Source organism: Marmota flaviventris, chromosome 1, assembly GCF_047511675.1.
Source record: "Marmota flaviventris isolate mMarFla1 chromosome 1, mMarFla1.hap1, whole genome shotgun sequence".
NCBI classification, from domain to species: Eukaryota; Metazoa; Chordata; class Mammalia; order Rodentia; family Sciuridae; genus Marmota; species Marmota flaviventris.
In genome coordinates, this window is record NC_092498.1 from 95,939,757 (window position 1) to 95,959,912 (window position 20,156).

General features: G+C 34.3%; 1 pseudogene; it reads left to right on the top strand.

Moving 5' to 3' along the window:
* The first annotated feature begins 18,912 nt into the window (after positions 1 to 18,912).
* On the top strand, positions 18,913 to 19,834 carry LOC114096204 (nucleophosmin pseudogene; annotated as a pseudogene).
* The last annotated feature ends 322 nt before the right edge of the window (positions 19,835 to 20,156 follow it).

Genomic DNA, 20,156 nt, shown 5'->3' on the forward strand with positions numbered 1-20,156 from the left:
GGAAAAGTAGCAAAGCCAAACTACTGCCTTATACTACCTCACTGTCTGTATTTAATTTAAAATATTCACTATGAGCAATAAGATAAGTATGCAAGTTACCTTCAATCTAGAATCTGAGGTTTCCTGACCCTCCATTCACATGCTACTGCAGGTTATTTAGATCTTGAGAGACTCTAGCAGGTGCCCACTCTCCACAAGAAAATACAACAACAAAAAATAAGCCCTTTAAAGCATAAGGTATAAATCTCTACCACTAAATTTGCTGATTAGAAATAAGTTTTCATTAGGGAAAGACATAGTCATCAAAGTAGGTAATTGGCAAGGAAGATGGTGTGGACACCTCTATGCTTTAATAAACAGGGTGTAAGAATCTGGTGAGCCCAACACCTGAATCTCTTGCAGTAAAAACAAAACAAAACAAAACAACAACAAAAACAACAACAAACAAACAAACAAAAAAAACAAACTGTAAGACCAATACTCTAGATCCCACTAAAATCCTACCACTCAACCCTATTCAGTTAATGGAGGATCTTGTCACCTTTTCTGAATGAAAAATGTGTTCTTATTTTCATTCTTGCCATTTCTCTTGTGATAAACTTTAAAGTCAGAGTAAAGACTACAGGTTGCTTAGAGGAAGAGGAGATGGTTTTTATTTGTTGTCTTGTTTTGTTTCCTTTGGACAGGAATTGCTAATAAATGCACAAATGAAAAACAGGGTCTTTCTTTCATGGTAATAGGGCTGTGTGAGATTGGGATGAAGCAAGCATAATTTCCTCTTATCTCTAGTTGTTGAAAGATACTAGTATTTATCAAAAGATCCAATAATTTTTAAACAGTTCTCAACAATTACTATATGGCTGGAAAACATAAGGTGAGCAATACTGCCTATGGATAGTATAGGTGTGGTGAAAAAAGTGAAAATATAAAGGTCTACAGTTGTTTTTTTTTTTTAGAAAAGCAACTAAGAATACCTATTAAAACTCAAAATTTGAATACACTTCAGACCAACAGTCTAATATGTATTCCACATATTCCACAGGTATGAGGATCAGAATACATAAAAGGAAATATATAAGTTATTAAATCATTGTTTAAACTGGCCAAAAATAAAGTTTAAGCAAGATGAATGTTAACCCAATGAAAAGTTGCAAAATAAATTATGCATAGAATGTTATGCAGCATTAGTAACTATTATCAAAGAATAGTTAAACCAGGCAAACTGACTGGGAACTTGAAGTTATTTCAAAACATGTTGACGAAAGAACGTGACCTGGGAGAATATTTAATATTCTATTTTTGTAAAACAAGCAATGACAAAAAAGTATATGTGTCATATATGGGTGCACCTACATAATATCACAATATGTACACAATGTGGGGAGTAATAAGGGAAGAGAAGTGTGTGGGGTAAGGAGATAAGGCAAGCTAAAAAAAAAAGCTGCGAGACTACTATTGTTAACAGTACTAATTACATGATATGATTTGTATGAAATTGAATGTGCACTTCACAAAAGTGCAGAAATTAAAAGAATATGCTTGCAGAAATTAAAAGAATCCAGCATATCTCTGCCTATTAACTTTAAAGCGTGTCTGCTTTGATTTGACTGGCCTCCAATGGCCAATGTGTTAAAATCTTGATCCCCAAAGTGGCAGTATCAGGATATGATAGAACTTAAGAGGCAGGGCTTAGTGCTAGGTCCTTGGACAGAGCAACCCTGCCCTTCAAAGGGATTAAAATAGTTCTCTTGTGACCCTATAGCTGTTCTCCTGAGGGGATGGTTACAAAAGGGAGCAAGCCCAGTCCCTCTTTGTTTCTCTGGCTTCCTGTATGTATTAAGATGCAATCCCTTGCTTCTACAAGCACTGGAACCATTGCCATCTGCCCAAATTGGCAAAGCCATGAGTGTCTTCATTGAAACTGAATTAATACAGTTACCATACCTTGAACCTCCAAAACCGTGCCCTAAATAAACCTCTTTTCTTCATAAGTTACCTGCCTCTGGTATTTAGTTACAATAATGGAAAATTAATAAAATATGCATAGTGTATTATGTGAAAAACAGTAAATATGAAGTAATGCGTACCTCACAATTCTATTTCTGGATAAAGGGAATAAACTGCATTTCTACATAGGTATATCCCTGGTGGCATATATGAGTAAAAATTATGAGTAAAAATATATGAGTAAAAATTAGGGCATGGAATTTTGTGAATATTTTCTCCCATGATTTAGGCTGTCTCTTCATTCAGTTGATTATTTCCTTTGTTATGCAGAAATTTTTAGTTTTCTATGGTCCTGTTTTATTTTTGCTTTTGTTGCTTATGATTTTGAGGTCTAATGCAAAGCATCCTTACACAGTCCAATGTCATAAAGCATTTCCCCTATGTTTTCTTCTAGTAGTTTTATGGTTGTAGGTTTTGCATTTAAATTATTAATTCGTTCTGAATTGATTTTTGTATATGGTGAGAAATTAGTGTAATTTTGTTTATCTACATATATGGAAAGTATGCGTAAACTATATATCTAACAAGAGGTTAATATCCAAAGTATTTATGAAACTCAAACAACTATATAGCAAAACATAAAAAATCCATTTAAAAATGTGCAAGACATCTGAATAGACATCTCAAAAGACAAAATGTGAATAACCAACAGATATGTGATAAAAATGCTCAACATCACTGATCATCAGGGAGATACAAGTCAAAACCACATGGAGATATATCATCTTTCCCTAGGTAGAATGTCTGTTATAAAAAATAAATAAATAAAAGAGCTACAGTGCAGCTCAATGATAAAACACTTGACTAGCATGCACAAGGTCTTGGGTTGGACACCCAACACTGCAAGAAAACAAAAAGGATAGATAACAAGTATTGATGAGGTAAGGAGAAAGAAACTCTTATACACTGTTGGTATGAAAGTCAATTAGTATAGCCATTATGTAAAAAAGTAAGGAGTTTCCTCAAAACACTAAAAATAGAACTAACACATAATCTAGCAAGCCCACTACTGCAGAGGAAATGAAATCAGTACGCTAAAGAGAGGTTTGTACTTCTACATTTATAGCAGCACTATTAACAATAACCCAAGTTATGGGGTCCACCAAAGAGTCCACCAACAGATAAATGGATAAAGCACAGCTATAAAAAGGAATGGAATCCTACCATTCATGACAATATAGATAAACTTGGCAGACATTATATTGAGTGAAATAAGCCAGGTTCAGAAAGACAAATACTGCATGATCTCACCTATATGTAGAATCTAAAAATGGGGATCTCAAGAAAGTATAACGTTGATTCCTAGAAATTGGAGTAGGTTAGAGAGGAGGTAGGAAATACACAACAACGCTAATCCTTGGGGAAATGCAGTAATCATAGTAAGATAGGAGGAATAAATTTCAAGAGATTTATTGAACAGACAGTTGACTATAGTTAATGATCACTGATGAATTGTATGCTTGAAAAACATAAAAAAGTGGAAGATATGTGCTCTCATCCCAAAAACAACTATGAGAAGAATGAATTGTTCGCTAGATTCCATGATGTATATATATTCAGAGCATCATTTTCTAGACAATAAACACAGAATGTTATTAATTAAAAAGTAATAGACAATAAAAAGTAATTAAAGATGTGGAAAGTTACACAGTAAGAAATCTGGGATCTGATCTTGGGATTGGGTAGGATCACAGGGTTTGAGATGCAGGAGTGAGTGCTGCCCTTGTATATTTTTAATTGCATGTTGTTTCACATATTACAAGACAAATTTTCAAATTGAAGTTTGCAAAGCAAAACATGTAAATTATAGATTTTAGCTATTCAAATAATTTCTAATTAATTATTGAAGTGAAAAAGAGACTTTTAAAATGTTTGAATTAATTTTTATGTATAAATTTATTGTAAACCATTAATAATTATATCAATATACTAAATCCTTATTGGATACCCCTAATTTAGCTCTTTCTTTTGGCCAGAAAGCTTAAAGTTAATCCAAATACAGAACTGAAATTCCTAAACAATTATTTAACTACAGCCATCAAACTAAAATAATCATCATGTTTATTATATTTTTGCATAATATTTACATATTTTGATAAAAGAGTATATGACACTCTGGCTTGAGAGAACTATTTTGAGAGTGATCAAAAATAGTATTTTCCTGAATTATCACTATATGCCAGGCATTATCTTTTTTTTTAATCTGTAAATTACTCATAATAAAGTTTACCCTTTCAAGTGTATTGTTTTTATAATCCTCCAAGAAGCAGATGCAAAGATGGGAATAAATAGGCATTAGGTTAGCAAGTGTTTTGCATTTTAAATTTCTTTTTAAATTTTAGCTATTGTAATAGTTCAGGTGTTTTACACAGAACTGTATAAATAACATCGATAGCGCAGACGGAATATGGAGAAAGACTATTTTGGATAGCCTGCCCAAGACAAATCAGAACAGTTCTGGATCTTTAAGTGAAGCCTTCAAACACATATCATGTTCAGTCTCTAGGATCCAGAACTTTCCCTCAGTGACAATTGTGCACAAATTCAATAGCAATGGAGTGTGTAATACATGTCCTGGTTATTCCCTCAGTTCAAGGAGGTGATCAATATCACAAAACCTTGAGATTTTTTTTTTGCAATGATTTTTTTAAGGTAATGAAACTTCAAAAGGTGTGGAGGAGTAGAATAGAGATAAAAAGTGATCCCTGCTCTTTAGTAAGCACATAAGTTTAAATTGCAGTTTATGGAGGTTGAGGAAAAGAATCAATAAGATGATTGAGGTTCCTGCAAGTTAAATCTATTAAAGTCAGTTTTCACTGTTTTGATTCATATGCAGGGAATACATGAAAATTCTCATTTTTGTTTTTCAGGACTTTGGCATAAAATGCAGAGAAATCAAGAAGAAGGAGTGAGGAAAGCTCAATCTTCTATCTTTGTTATTATAGATATTATTTATGATGATGATGATTTTTGTTAAATTAGTAGAATGATTTTACCGAAAACTAGCATTATTAATCATGATCTGACTTCTGAGGAATTCATTTAGTGGGAGGTGGAGTGGGAGGCAAGTTGAAATCTTTGTGTTGTGTTCTTTGATGTTGTTTTTGGTCTTTTGTTTCTGGCTGGAGTTAGAGTACAGTTAGGGAAAATATGAGACGGTAGAGAAATGGGATTGTGTGATTTACGGATAAAGAACAAGGGAAATTTTCCCACTGAGACTTTGAGGTGGGAGTTGGAGGGTGGGTGTGAGAGAACATGAACTGAAAGCTAACCCATTCTTGTTTTTTATAGTTTTGCTTTTCTAATCTTGTGTTGCGTTTGAATCTGTATTTATCTCTCTGGAAGATTATCAATAGAATAGAAAAACAAAGAACACAGAAACTAGCCCACAGTTCAGATTCCGTGTGTGTGTGTGTGTGTGTGTGTGTGTGTGTGTGTGTGTGTATGTGTGTGTGTGTGAGAGAGAGAGAGAGAGAGAGAGAGAGAGAGAGAGAGAGAAATTGGCAAGCTACAAGCTCTAATGAGCTTAGATAAGGCATACCAGCTTCTATCTACCTCTCCATAATTAAAATCAGATGTCTGACCACAAGCACTGGGGAGAGCCTTTGCTTACCTTAGTAACTGCTTATTACTGAACTCACTTGCCACTGACTCTTCCAAACAAATCAGCTTGAAGACAGAAAGGAGGGTCATTGTTAGGATTCACTTCCAGCACTTAAGCTGACTCCACAATTCATTAAGAAACATTGACATAAACAAATTTCAACCTCAAAATTTTCTGTCCCCACCTCAGGTTCATCAAAGTACAGTTTAAGTACTAATTCTAGTCTATAGAATAACTCAATAGACAAAAAATGTATAATCATTTGCTTCAAGTGCAAATGATTTAGGAAATTCTACTTAGATTTTTTTTTTTCATTTGTGGCATGGAGAATTAGGTATATGAACACTATTCAACTTGTGATTATTAGCCACTTTCTAAACACTAAAAAAAAAATGTCAAGTCAATTCTAAATTCTCCAAATTAAAAAAAAAATAGTTGTAGATGGACACAATACCTTTATTTATTTTTATATGGTACTGAGGATCGAACCCAGTGGCTCATATATGCCACTGAGCCACAACCCCAGCCACCAAATTCTCCAAATTTTAAAGAGTTTAACTTCACAAAGATTATGAAGGAAGGAAGAAATGATTCAGAGCTAACTGCTTGGGCTATTGCAAGGAGTACGTTAATTACAACCATGTTTCTAATTGGTTCAAAATCAAGAAGTTATTTTATTTCTCAAGTGAACAAACTTTTAAGAAATGCCCATCTATTTTTTTACAGAATTGCAAACTTGCTGTATGCTAATAGCCAAGATGTATATACAACCACCAAATGCTGAAAGGACCAAAAAATTATTGTGTATAGACATATTATTATTCATCCTTTCAAAAGTACAAACTCCTGTTATTTAGGCCAACATGGATGACATGAAAGACACTATACTATGTAAAACATTTTAGACACAGGAAGATAAGTATTGCATGATATCACTCTAATGAAAAATCTAAAATATTTGAGCATAGAGATACAGAGTAGAATAGTTGTTACCAGAGGCTGGAGGGAAAGGAAAAATGGGGAGACTTGGACAAAGGCACACGCTTTCAGTTATAAGGTCTAGAGATGTAATATACAATATGGCGACTGTAGCTAATAATAATGTATTACATACTTAAAATTTTCTAAGAGAGTACATCTTAAATGATTTCACTGAAAATGAAAGAAGGAAGGAAGGAAGGAAGGAAGGAAGGAAGGAAGGAAGGAAGGAAGGAAGGGAGGGAGGGAGGGAGGGAAGGAGGGAGGGAGGGGAAAATGTAATCATATCAAGCAATGGAAATTTTCTTAGCTTAATTGTAGAAGTTACTACACAAGATGTACTTATACCAAAATGCCATGTTATAGACTTAAATATATGTGTGATTTTTAAGTTGCAAATATTTCTCAACAAAAAATAAAAATAAAAAGACTTAAAAGTTTACAACAAAGAGTCAAAAACAAATCACAGGGGACACAAAATGAGTGTATTTCATGTAAGTGATTCTGTTCAATGATACATTTACTTGAGATACTCTCCATTCCCTAACAAGCTTAATTTTCATCAACTAAGTTGGTGCACTTTGATTTAGCAAGTATTGCATGCAGTGTCCCACCCCTTTACTGATGTGTAGATAGAAAATAAATGATATCTAGGTCAATAATAATAGCTAGCTAGCTGGCAAAATTGAGAGAATTTGTTACAGTTCATTATAAGTATGTACACTCAACCTGCTGTCTACAAACCAACATTTAATCAGTGAATTCTCAGGTTTCCAGCTTTTCTTCTTATTGACAGTGAAGCTTGGTACACTATCAATCTAACTTCCAGATAACATGTTATTACTATTTCAGTTTGTCTTAGTGATATTATATTGTCTAAATAAGTAACCATATTAAAATATAGGTAGAATGCAATACAAGGTTTTATGTATATTCATTATAAGAGGCAGATATATAAAATTGTCCTTAAGTCCTTTTATAAAATGCTCAATCTTGCAATGTCATTTGCCTTTAGCCATCAAACAAAGCAACTATTTGCAGATTCAAATTCTTGGTTAAGTGAATAGAAACATTCTCCAGAGGCATCTGATGCCTCATAATAAATCCATAACTAATCTGATGAATGTTCACCAAAGACCACAAGACATTTACCCATGCCCAAGAAAACACAATGTAATGATAGGAAGAAAAGAAGTTTGGGGAAGAAAAGAAATAAAACTAACTTGTGTAGAAATAATAAGTGACTTTATTGAGGCAGTGTGTATCTCAACTTATTTTAAGAAGAATGCTATTTAGAATGACCACATATACTACTACCTTCTCTTTAAAGTTAGTGAGTTCAGTTGAATTTTCATCAGAGACCTAATAATATTTGTAGTAAAAGAGTTTAGTTTTGTTTTCTTATATCATATGGTCTAGACTTGCAAATAGCATCATTTTCAGTGATTGAGATTATGCTGTGAATTTATCAGTTGATTTAAACTGTATTTTTTCAAGTTAAAAGATAGCAGTGCGGCTCAGAAAGTAGGCCATTTATTTTGATTAAATCATAGAAGGTTTCAAATGAAACTAGAATAGAAGCTTTTGTTTTGTGAATAAAATACAACATGAGTGTAAGTACAGTAATTTTGACATTTCTTTTGCATCAAAGACCCACTTTTAAAAACAGTCTGATGAAATGTCCAGGATTTGAACTCATGTTCAAACTCAATTCTGTATACAGATCCCACGCAAGATTAAAAATTAAAACCTCTGAAGTGGATTGGGACCAAGTTAAAGATAGCAGCTCAATTCACAATAGCCAAGCTATGGAACAAGCTTAAGTGCCCTACAACAGATGAATGGATAAAGAACTACACACACACACAATGGAATATTATTCAGCCAAAAAGAAGAATGAAATTCTGGCATTTTCCAGTAAATGGATGGAGCTGGAGACTATCTTGCTAAGTGAAATAAACCAGGCCTAAAAAAATAAAGGCTGAATATACTCTCTGATATGTGGATGCTAACACACAATGTGGGGGGGGGGGCATAAATAGAAGTTCAATGGACTAGACAAGGAGAATGAAGGGAAAGCAGGGGATAGGAATAGGAAAGACAGTAGAATACATTGGACATAACTTTCCTATATTCATATATGAATATACCACTAGCATAACTCCACATCATATGCAACCACAAGAATGGGACATTATATTCCATGTATGTATAACATATCAAAATATAATCTACTGTCATGTATATCTAAACAAAAAATATTTTAAAAAGAGAATGCATGTAGGAAATAAAAAATCTCTGCATGATTATGCTTATTAGTGCAAGACTAAAACATAATTTGATTCAGATTCCTAGTAGCCAGCAGGAAAATGGAAAGCCTAGTTATGATGATGCTCATCAAGTAGAGGAAGCACAGCACTGAAGAAAAACAAAGTTTTGCATAGCAATGAAATATAAATATTTTCTCCTGGGACTGTGTAGTAAATTTCAGTTCAGAATTCTACATAGCCTCAAATGTAATAGTAAATTTCATATTTTGAACACTTAAGAAAATAAGTGGATGTAAGATTACTAGGAGGCAGATAGCCCATTAGTTTTCTATTTCATAGAAGATATTCGACTCACTGTCATGTCAATCACTCCTTTCCTTAAGCTAAATTTATTAAAATTTTACTTCTTACTCAAAGTTGGGCTTTTCATAGATATGATCCAGACATCAGCCCTGTGCAAATACCTGTTTCTATCATGGAAGATAATAAAAGAAGAAACAGCATATGTATAATATGAGTTCAAAAAGAAGAAAACTAAATAAATAAAACTAAGGAGATACAAAAAAAATTTCAATTAAAAATGAACTTCACAAAAAGTAAGGACATATGTATATATATGTGTGTGTGTGTGTATGTGTGTGTGTGTGGGTAAGGATATATAAAGATATATATATATATATATATATATATATATATATATATATATAACCTATATTATACACATATCAAACCTATATTATACACATATCAAACATATATTATATATGTATCAAAGTACATGTTGATAAAGCACACCAAGTAGATAGGAAAATAGACTGAGAACAACAAAAAAATTTTTTAAAATGATCAATCTTGGGGCTGGGGATGTGGCTCAAGCGGTAGCGCGCTCACCTGGCATGCGTGTGGCCCGGGGTTCTATCCTCAGCACCACATACAAACAAACAAAGATGTTGTGTCCGCTGAAAAACTGAAAAATAAATATTAAAAAATTCTCTCTCTCTCTCTTAAAAAAAAGATCAATCTTTAAAGAAAGTGAAAAAATCATTCTGGCATTTAGACCAAATGTCTAAGTCACTTATAACTGAAAGAAAAATACATAATCTAGAGTTTTTAATAGCAACATTTTATGTGTTTTGGAGTGAAGCAGGAAAAAAAAAAACAGATCCAAGTATTTTATATCTAGATAAACTGTTTTTCAAGTACAAAACTAAACATTTGCAACATCCAATGACTTCTTCCTGAGATATCTACTAGAGAATAACAATTAAAATGAGTGGTTATATGTCAACTTAAGGTCTCAGGATGAGCAATAGCATACAGTTGTAGCATTAAGAGTAAGTAATGGCTATGAGGAAATATGTACATAGTAGACATATATGCCAATCCTAGTGTTTCTATCTTTCTGCAAGTGTGCAGAATGAGTGGTATAAAGGATTACGGATAGGAGAGATACTCAGTGAATATATATCATTTTATAGGTTTGACCCTGAAACAGGTGTACATTCTTAATTGTACATCTCTAAGGACAAATGGCCTAAGAACAAACAATGGTACAAATAATTTGCAAACAGTTTTCAGCACTAATATCATATGTGATAGTGATGGTTTTATTTTTCAAAAGATTTATAAATAATATGTACTTCCATGATATTTTAACTTCAGAATCTTACATCCTTCAGAAGCAACATTCTTGGCAAGAGAAAAAGTTGATGTGAGAAAGAAGATATACAGTGAAGACCTTTTAGTCCTGAATTTAAAATTTCAATATAAATAAATGATTTTTTCAGCTTAAAATTTATAATATTTCATCTGAAGAAGAGTTTTCTAGAAATACTGACATAACCATTAGCAATAAATACCCTAAGTACTGAGACCTGGTTACCTAGAAATTGGCTAATTCTAGGTCAGGAAAGGAAATATACAAGATCATCTTATATATCCAGGAATCTCTTAAAAATTAATAGCTTATCTTAAAGGCTTGAAAGACAACTTTCAAAGACTGTCAAAGCAATCATATGGAGAAAAAACTACAAAAGTCTCAAGCACATGAAATAAATGTAAATCCATAAGTTCATAATGATACTTAAAAAATTGGTCAGCTATAAAAAAAATACTAGTGAACCCACTGATTATTTTGAAAACTCATCAACAATAGAACCAGTAGTTAACCAAATAGTAGATAAGAATAGGATTTTCTTTATAATGGCATTTCAGCAAATTAATGAAAAGGAAATGATAGAATTGGAAAGTCACCCTTTTGTAACCCCACATGAATTATGGACTCAGGCCTTGAGCATCAATTTCTGCTAATATAATAAAGAGGAACATAATCAGATAATCAAATCCTCCTAAGGGAAGAGTATTGCACCTTCTATGAAGGAGTCAAAGAAATCAAACCTGAATCCAATTAATCCCCTAAAGCCAATTACTTTACTCATCCCTAGAAGAGAGCAGCATGTTAAACTACACTATGGGTAGGCAATCAGCAAAACCCTGCAGGATTAGCAATTGAGTCTCTTCGGAAAATAAATTACACAAAAGGAAGGAAAGATGGAAGGAAGAAAGCAATAGATGAAAAGAGACATTAAAGATATATGTTAGGGGTTACACGTCAGCTTCAATTGGATTCTGATTCAAGCAAACCAGAAAAAAAAATTCTGACATGAATAAGCAAATTGTCAATTTGAACACTCTATGACTATTTGATGATATTCAGGAACTATTTTTTAAGATAAAATGTGGTTTTATAAACCAGAGTCCTTTCTTTTGAGTTATTTACCCAAATATTTATTCATAAAATGTGTTTGGCCCTCTGTATCTATGGGTTGTATATCTGCAAATTTATCCAACTGCAGATCAAAACATATTTGGAAAAAAAATGTCTGCAATGTACTGAACATGTACTGAGCTTTTTCCTGTCATTGTTCCCTATATAATACAGTATAACAATTATTTACATAGTGTTTATATTGTCATAATTACTGTAAGTAATATAGGGGTGACTTAAAGCATATGGGAGGATGTGGATAGGTTATATGTAAATACTGTGCCATTTCATATAAGAGTTTGAGCATCCAGAGATTTTGGTATCTGCAGAGCTTTCCCAAAGGGTACCCATGAATAACTATAAAATGCTACCTGGAATTCGGCACAAAATAAGTTGAGAAAGGAAAATGGGTAAGAGTATATATGGTAAACTTTTGCTGAAGCTAGACAATAGCCTGTATGGGGTTATTATTCTATTCTCCCCCTTTCTTATATATTAAAGTTTTCTTTTCAAAAAAAATAGAGGATTTAAAATAAAAAGATGCATTTGTTAGATTTTCCTGTATAGTATTTCCATGCACTGATCAAAAACATGTTGCTCCTTTCTCTATTACAGGTATTTCTTTTTCCCTGGTGTGTCTGAATCCCTGGGATTCAGTTGAATCCCAAAGCACAGAAAAATATTATGATACAGAAAGATCAGGGCAGTTAACCCAAATGCAGAAATAGAGAAGGATAAAGTTGATATCAACACAAATGCAATGTAGCTGCATGTAAAGATCAGTAAGGGTTAAACAGGCCAGCGGCTGATACATCTGGGGAACATTAGCTATATTAAGGACAAGCCAGCATGAAAAGGTAACCGGAAGAAGCAGCTGAGTACTCTCTGGTCAGGCCTTGAGGTCATCTGAATTGAGGGATTGTGGTTTACAGTCTAGCAAGGGACATGTATCATTTCAGCGCTTTGCTTTAAACCCCAGCACAAGAATTCCTCTGGTTTGGAATTGGATCAAAACTAAGCAGAAGACTTCTTTATTTAATAAGCAATTTTAAAAATTTTGCATCACATCACCTTTCAGGAAATAATAAACATGATTTATATTTTTAATAATAAAATGTAATGTATTTTGGATTATTTGTGTGTGTGTGTTGCAGAAATTGTCATGGGCCATATATGTGAATATAATGGTAATCATTTATTTTAAGTGTCATATCAGTCAAAAAATACCAGTAGCGTTTGTTATGGGGCAGCACAATGAAAAGTAAGAATTACTGTAAAGGTCTGGTAGAAGTTTGGAGGTATTGCAGTTCCATGGAACATGAAACTTTGAAATCAAACAAAAATTGCCTGAAATCTTGACTCTGCCATTTCACAGTATAGAGTAATCTCTATACTTTTTTTTGGTTCCTTGTCTGTAAAACCAGACTGTTGTGAGCTTTAAAAATCAGGCTGAAGCAATATGAGGAACGATTGTCATTTGCACATTTGTTTTTTTAACTATCAGCAACTTCTGTCACTTGACTTTGAGTAAAGACATCTTTGAGCATTAGAACTGTCTCTCTCTTTCTCTCTTTCTCTCTGATTATATAAATACCACTACCAGGTGCCCTTCTAGACTAACAATGCAATGACTTTAAAAAAAAAAGCTGAAACAATTGCAAATTAATTTTTCCCTTGAGGTAAAACTATTTTTAGAAAAGGTAAAAGGATGGTTATATAACAACATGTCATAAGCATTTATTAGTTTTACTCTTATGATGCTCTGATAACTAATGCTTACAGGGGCACAAAAGTAAGTATGTAATCCATACATGGCTTATGCTATTAGAAAGTATAGGTCTGCCTTAGTCATAATGGACACAGACTAGTAAGTATGCCACACTTCAGTCATTCAGAGTTTGAGCAAAGATGTAAGAGGTGACCTCTCTTCTTATTTTTTTTAAGAGAGAGAGAGAGAAGTTTTTTAATATTTATTTTTCAGTTTTCGGTGGACACAACATCTTTATTTTATTTTTATGTGGTGCTGAGGATCGAACCCAGCGCCCTGTGCATGCCAGGCGAGCGCATTACCACTTGAGCCTCATCCCCAGCCCCGTGACCTCTCTTCTTGACCACTTGCGTTTTTCAGTTAATTAGCAGTGAATAATTAAAATAATTAAACATACTGAAAGAGCTTTGATACACATAACTGCATGCTATGCTAGTAACCAGTCATTTTGGACAACTTGCTGTGAAGTACGGCTTGATTTGTCATCTCTGTGTAGTAAAGAAGAATTTGTTTTGGAATGAGAAGATTTGAGCTCTAGTCTTTTGTGGCTTACTACTTACAGCCAGATGATTTAGGCAAAAATCTTCCCAACATTTACTTTCTTGTTAAATGCTCTTTCCTCTTAGAATTGTTCTGAATGCCCTGTATGACATTTAATAAATGCATGGCCTCTCTTGAAAACAAGTACACACTTGTAGAAGACTTTTTATTCTGAAATAGCTCATGTTCACATCCTGATTGTATTATAAGACACATAATGTATGAAAATAGCTCTTCTTATCTTTTTCTATGAAGATAGAAAGTACTTGTGGTATTTCTGTCCATCTTGAGAAGAAAGATGGTGAAAGCAAAAGAGTCAAATAGGAAGAGGTAAAACCTCACAGACAAATGAAATAAGTGAGACTATCTAATAAAGGAAGTAATCATTCCATATTTGGATTATAGACTTCATTTAAACTTCATCATGAGCCCATTTCACTTCTAACTACTGAGGCCAACCGGGATTTTCTTTCAGTCCATCTAGTATTTAATATAGAACAGAAGTTTCCAAACATGAAAACTTTAGTTAACAGTTAGAAAGGACATGAGGTCACTGTACAACTCTATGAACCTACTTTCATTCCACAAGGACCAGAACCTGGTGCAGTGAGAAATGTTATACTTTTTCCTATACTCAGCATTTGTATTATATATGCAATCCAAGTTCATTATAGAAAAACTAAAAGTACTAAAGCAAAAAAGATAAAAATTAATGTGTTGCCTAAAACCCTACCATTCCGAGATAATCATTCTTATATATTGATGTGCCTCTATTCAGATTTTGTATGAGCATATGAATAAATATATTTTACAAGGTTTTTCCAGCCATGTTTGTTACATTACTTATATTTTTCTACTTAATATTCTTGTGAATATTTCAATGACATTAAGAAGTGTGAAAATACAGTATTCTGTCCTATGAAGGACTCTTTTACTTAACCAATTTTCTTTTTTATATTTGCTTTTTTATTGCTTTCTTGAATGTAGATATTTATACTGAGGAAACATGATGTGTGAAAATTACTAGAAATGGAATCTTGGTGTGTTTTAAATTCCCCTTCCTAACCTTGCTGCTTCTGCTTCTTAAAAGGAATATTTATTCACTTTCCGTGGCAGACTTTCTCATTCCCATGACAGAACTTTTGTATATAAGTAACACAGTCTGTTAATGAGAAGACACAGTTGGGTGGAAATAGATTTTTTTTTAATCCACAATCCCGCTTGAACAGGATTTCTTTTCAAATGACAGAATATTTCATCAGGTCCATTATCTGTCTCTTTCTGACTGAGCCAGGGAATATGCAAGGACATTGAGAGGAGAGGGGTGTGATCAGGATCCGTGGCCCCAGACATGCACCTGGAACTTACTTAGTGTTTGAATGAGTGAATCCATATAACGAGATGTTTTAGAGTTCCTTTGCACTGCCAGGTTTAACTCGGATACGGCTTGATTCTTTTCAAGGTTAGTGCTACAAAAATCTAGCCATTTTTAATTTTAAGTATGAAATTCGATTTCTCAAGCATTGTAACGGGCACTTTGTTCATTATACTTCTTTGGTTCTTCTTCATAAGCTTCTAACTTTCTATTTCTACTCTACCAAAGTAAGCCACTTCCCATGGGGGGGAAAAGATAGAATAAAATGCCCTGTTTCAATTTCAGAATCAGGTTATGTTTCCATTTGCAATGATTATACATGAGAAATACATTTTGGTGACTAAAGCTCTGTAATTTTTTTTTCTGAATAACTATAAGGAAAACATTTGCAGAGAAAAATCTTAATCAGTGTCTATGTAGCTTATGTACACTGATATCCCCCAGACTCCCTTCTATGCATGCTCTCATTTTTATAACGCATTGTTGGTATTACATACCTGAAACACCTAATTTAAGAGAATTTCACACTCAAGAGGGGGCATCTTGTGTCCACAATGAGAGCAAGGTCAACATTCCCAGTAGGTCATTCACAGGTGCATCTCCACACGTGGTATAGATTTATTGACATTTGATAGAAGATGAACTAAACCAGCCCTGGCAAGTAGGGAAGTAGTTCAGTTGAATCCCAAAGCACAGAAAAATATTATGATACAGAAAGGTCAGGGCAGTTAACCCAAATGCAGAAATAGAGAAGGATAAAGTTGATATCAACACAAATGCAATCAAGGACAGATGCCTAAGTAAAAAGCATCCTTTATAGAAAAGTGCTTTCCTCAGCTCTGCCCTGGCTTGTTCAACCATGCTCACACTGGGAAAAAATTTGACAAACCTTTCATTGACCTTTTGTTAGGTGTGTTGAGATTGGTTTTCACATGTCCCTCTGATCATTGCTGCTGGGTCATAGCAGAGATTGAAAAGGGGAAAGCATAATTGAAACAAAAATAAACAAACAAAAATAAATAAACAAAAATAAATCGGTACTCTGTTACAGAGTCCAGCTCCTTTTTAGTCATGGTTTTGGCAATGCACTGGGGACATGGTCTACTTGGCTATGGGAGTCTCTGGGTCTCTGAAGCACAGCTTGTTGTACTGACCAAGGAGGATTTTCATGAAGTCAGGGTAGTACCTGAGCAGCCTTGCAGAGGAGAGTCCCTGGTCACACTGCTGATAGTCACAACTTCACATGTAGCTTGGTAGGTAAGTAGCAACTCAGGTCAAGGAAAAGGTTAGAAGACAGTCGATGTATGATCTGATAGGTGTGCTTGAAGAAAGGAACCTGCTCTGTTTAAATGCAGGCAGTGCCACCGGTCCCTGACTGAGGGTGCCAGGGGATAAATCAGTATCAAGCACATGTTGAACTCATTAGTGGCAGAGACCCACAGTGGGGGAAATCCAGCTAGCTATGGTACTGGAAACTGTAGCCCCTGTAATTTGGTGGCTTAACATCATCCTAGAATTTGCTACTAGCGTAGAGAATGCCAGTTTTGTAATTGGTACACAGTACCACATTGGCCCAAGAAAGGAAGTAAAGAGCCAAAGAGGCAAAAGTAGTAACCAGGTTAAAGCATGAATGAAGGAATTTGAAACTAATAAGTGATCTATGGCAATCCTCCAAAAATGTGTAATGAAAAAAGTACTAAACCTAGTCGAGACCCTACTGTGCCCTGATGCCAATTTTGGATCTAGAAAATCTCCTGGCGCCTCCAGAGAGGGGAGCTGAGGTAATAATCTACCAGAAAGAAATGGCTTGGGATTTACTGGCAGTCCATCTAGGAAGGCTCCAGAGGAGTGTGGAAGCACACCCAAACCAGGCCAAGATCAAGGCCACAACACAGGCTGGGATCAGACTTTACCAGCATCCCTGCAGCAGTGAGTGAGCCCTGAAACCCAGTCAGGATGGACTGAGAACAGCTCAGAGGGATCCACTGAAAGGGCAATCACTGGGGAGTCCCATGTCATTGAAAGAAAGCCAAAGTGGAGTCTAGCTGTTAATTCCCAGCAATTCTATACATGGAAGAGTTAAACAAAGCCCAGATTTTGAAAAATATGAGGGTGATAAGCCATGGGAATTCTCCCCATCACAGTGGTTAGAGTTAAAGGGGAAGATAGAGCCATCCAGGGAAAATCTGGAAATTTTAGGAAGCTTTGTTGTTTGAGTCACTGTGACTGGAGAATGCTGCTGGCACTCAGTTGGGGTCAGGGACATAGGATGTTCTCAGTTATAATTGTCCTGTGTCCAGATTCTCCCACTAAATACTTATAGAGATGAACACTAACCCACCTTTATTTTCTGAGCCTAGAACCTAACATATTTTATAAATAAAAAATTGTACTGTTTTAACATACTTTAAATCTCTCAACAATAATTATAAATTGAGAGATGATTATATTTGGTTTGATTGAAATAATTTCATTATCTGTTCACCATCTCAGAAAATTATTTTAGTGGCAATTAAATCTGCTTTTGATATTTGGGTTACCTACACAGCATGCCTGTATTTTCAGAATTTATACCTATAATCTATCACATTCACAATGACTTTTTGTGAGTTTGTGTGCTGGGATTGAACTCAGGGCCTTATACATGCTAGGCAAGTGCTCTACCACTGAGCTATAACCCCAGCCGCTCATAGTGATTTTATACACAGTTTCAAACATCTACATGCCCATCTAAACAGTCTTCTCTGGGTAATTTTAAATAAAAATTAATTAAATTAAACACAGACATTTAATATCCAAAAGTTGGTCATGAGAAAATATTTTAAAAATTGGTAAACTTCTAGCAAGATCAACGAAAAATAAGGAGAAAAGATTCAAATTGCCAGGATCAAAAATAAAGTTATTGCAAATCACATGGGCATCAAAATAATAATGAGATGATTATTTAGAAAGCTATGCTAATTAATTGGAAAATTTAATTTTTATAAAGGTCAAATTTCTAGAAAAACTCAAATTACTCCAGGGTCACCTAAAGAAAAAAAAAATTATAAATAGTTCCATATGTATTAAGGATATCAAATTTGAAAATAAAGCCTTTTCCAGAATATAATATATCATCAGAATATAATATATCAACATAGGGAATAGGAAATACCTCCAACTTATTTGATAAGCCAAACATGCCCTTAAATCCATAACCCAATGAGGACATTTTACTTTGCTATCAAGGAAAATTAAAGACTAAGCTCTTTCTTTAACTTAAGTAAAAATTATAAACAAAATTATTGCAAACATTAACCAGCTATATATAAATGTGATACTATATCACAACTCAAAGAGACTTATTCTGAGCCTACAATGTTGGTTTAACATTTGATAATCAAGCAGTGTGATTTAACAACTAACTGAAAAAATAGCTAACAATCGTATGGTGTTCTCAATAGATGAAGAAGTATCTGATAAAATTTAGCCCCCATTCATGAAAATAGCAAATAGTATCCTAGCAATACAAAAACTTTCTTTATCTGATAACAGGCATCTTCAAAAATTACAAATGCATTTTCCGTCTGCCTACTCTCCCACCTAAGTGCATGTTACCACCCCATGGAAAATTCAATGGATATGGACATGAGCCCCCTGAGGCCACAGAACTAACTTTTCAGTTGTGAGCTAAAGGCTGACAAAGATTATCACTTTAAGGTGGATAATGATGAAAATGAGCACCAGTTATCGTTAAGAATGGTGAGTTTAGGGGATGGTGCAAAGGATGAATTGCACATTGTTGAAGCAGAGGCAATGAATTAAGAAGGCAGTCCAATTAAAGTAACACTGGCAACATTGAAAATGTCAGTTCAGCCAACGCTTTCCCTTGGAGGCTTTGAAATCACACCACCTGTGGTCTTAAGGTTGAAGTGCTGTTCAGGGCCTGTGTATATTAGTGGCCAGCACTTAGTAGCTGTGGAGGAAGATGCAGAGTCAGAAGATGAAGAGGAGAGGATGTGAAACTCTTAAGTGTATCTGGAAAGCGATCTGCCCCTGGAGGTGGTAGCAAGGTCCCCCAGAAAAAAAAGTAAAACTTGCTGCTGATGAAGATGTCGATGATGATGAAGAAGAATGATGATGAAGATGATGATGATGATGATTTTGATGATTTTCCAGTGAAGAAATCTATAAGAGATACTCCAGCCAAAAATGCACAGAAATCAAACCAGAATGGAAAAGACTCAAAACCATCAACACCAAGATCAAAAGGTCAAGAATCCTTCAAAAAACAGGAAAAAAAACTCCTAAAACACCAAAAGGACCTAGTTCTGTAGAAGACATTAAAGCAAAAATGCAAGCAAGTATAGAAAAAGCACATTGAATAGCCCTGGGCACTACTGATAAATTAAGCCCAAAGATGGGGAGAAAGGAAAAGGAGAGACAAATATAGTCCATACTGAGTATCATCAACAATCCAGGCTGAAGTCTTCTATTTTAATCTCAATCCCCTTTCCTGATTTGCCACCCACACCCACTTGCAGGCTGGAAGAAATCTCTCTCTTGATTTCCTAAAGCACTTTTGACTGCTGTGAATTCAGTTGAACCTTATATATTGCTCTCTCTTACTTATGCATATGCCTCATCATCTCTTGGACCATGTTTTAATCACCTTTGTATCTCCTTAGCTGCTCAATAAATATTTGAATGAATCAAAAAAAATTACAAATGCAAATAAAAAAATAATCTCCCCAAATTTGAGGGGGAATATTGATAGCTTTTGTTATGAGATCAAAGCCTGCTATCACCACTTACCCTACAGGACAGGATTAACCAACCTAAATGCCTACAAATTTCATTCAGGATAC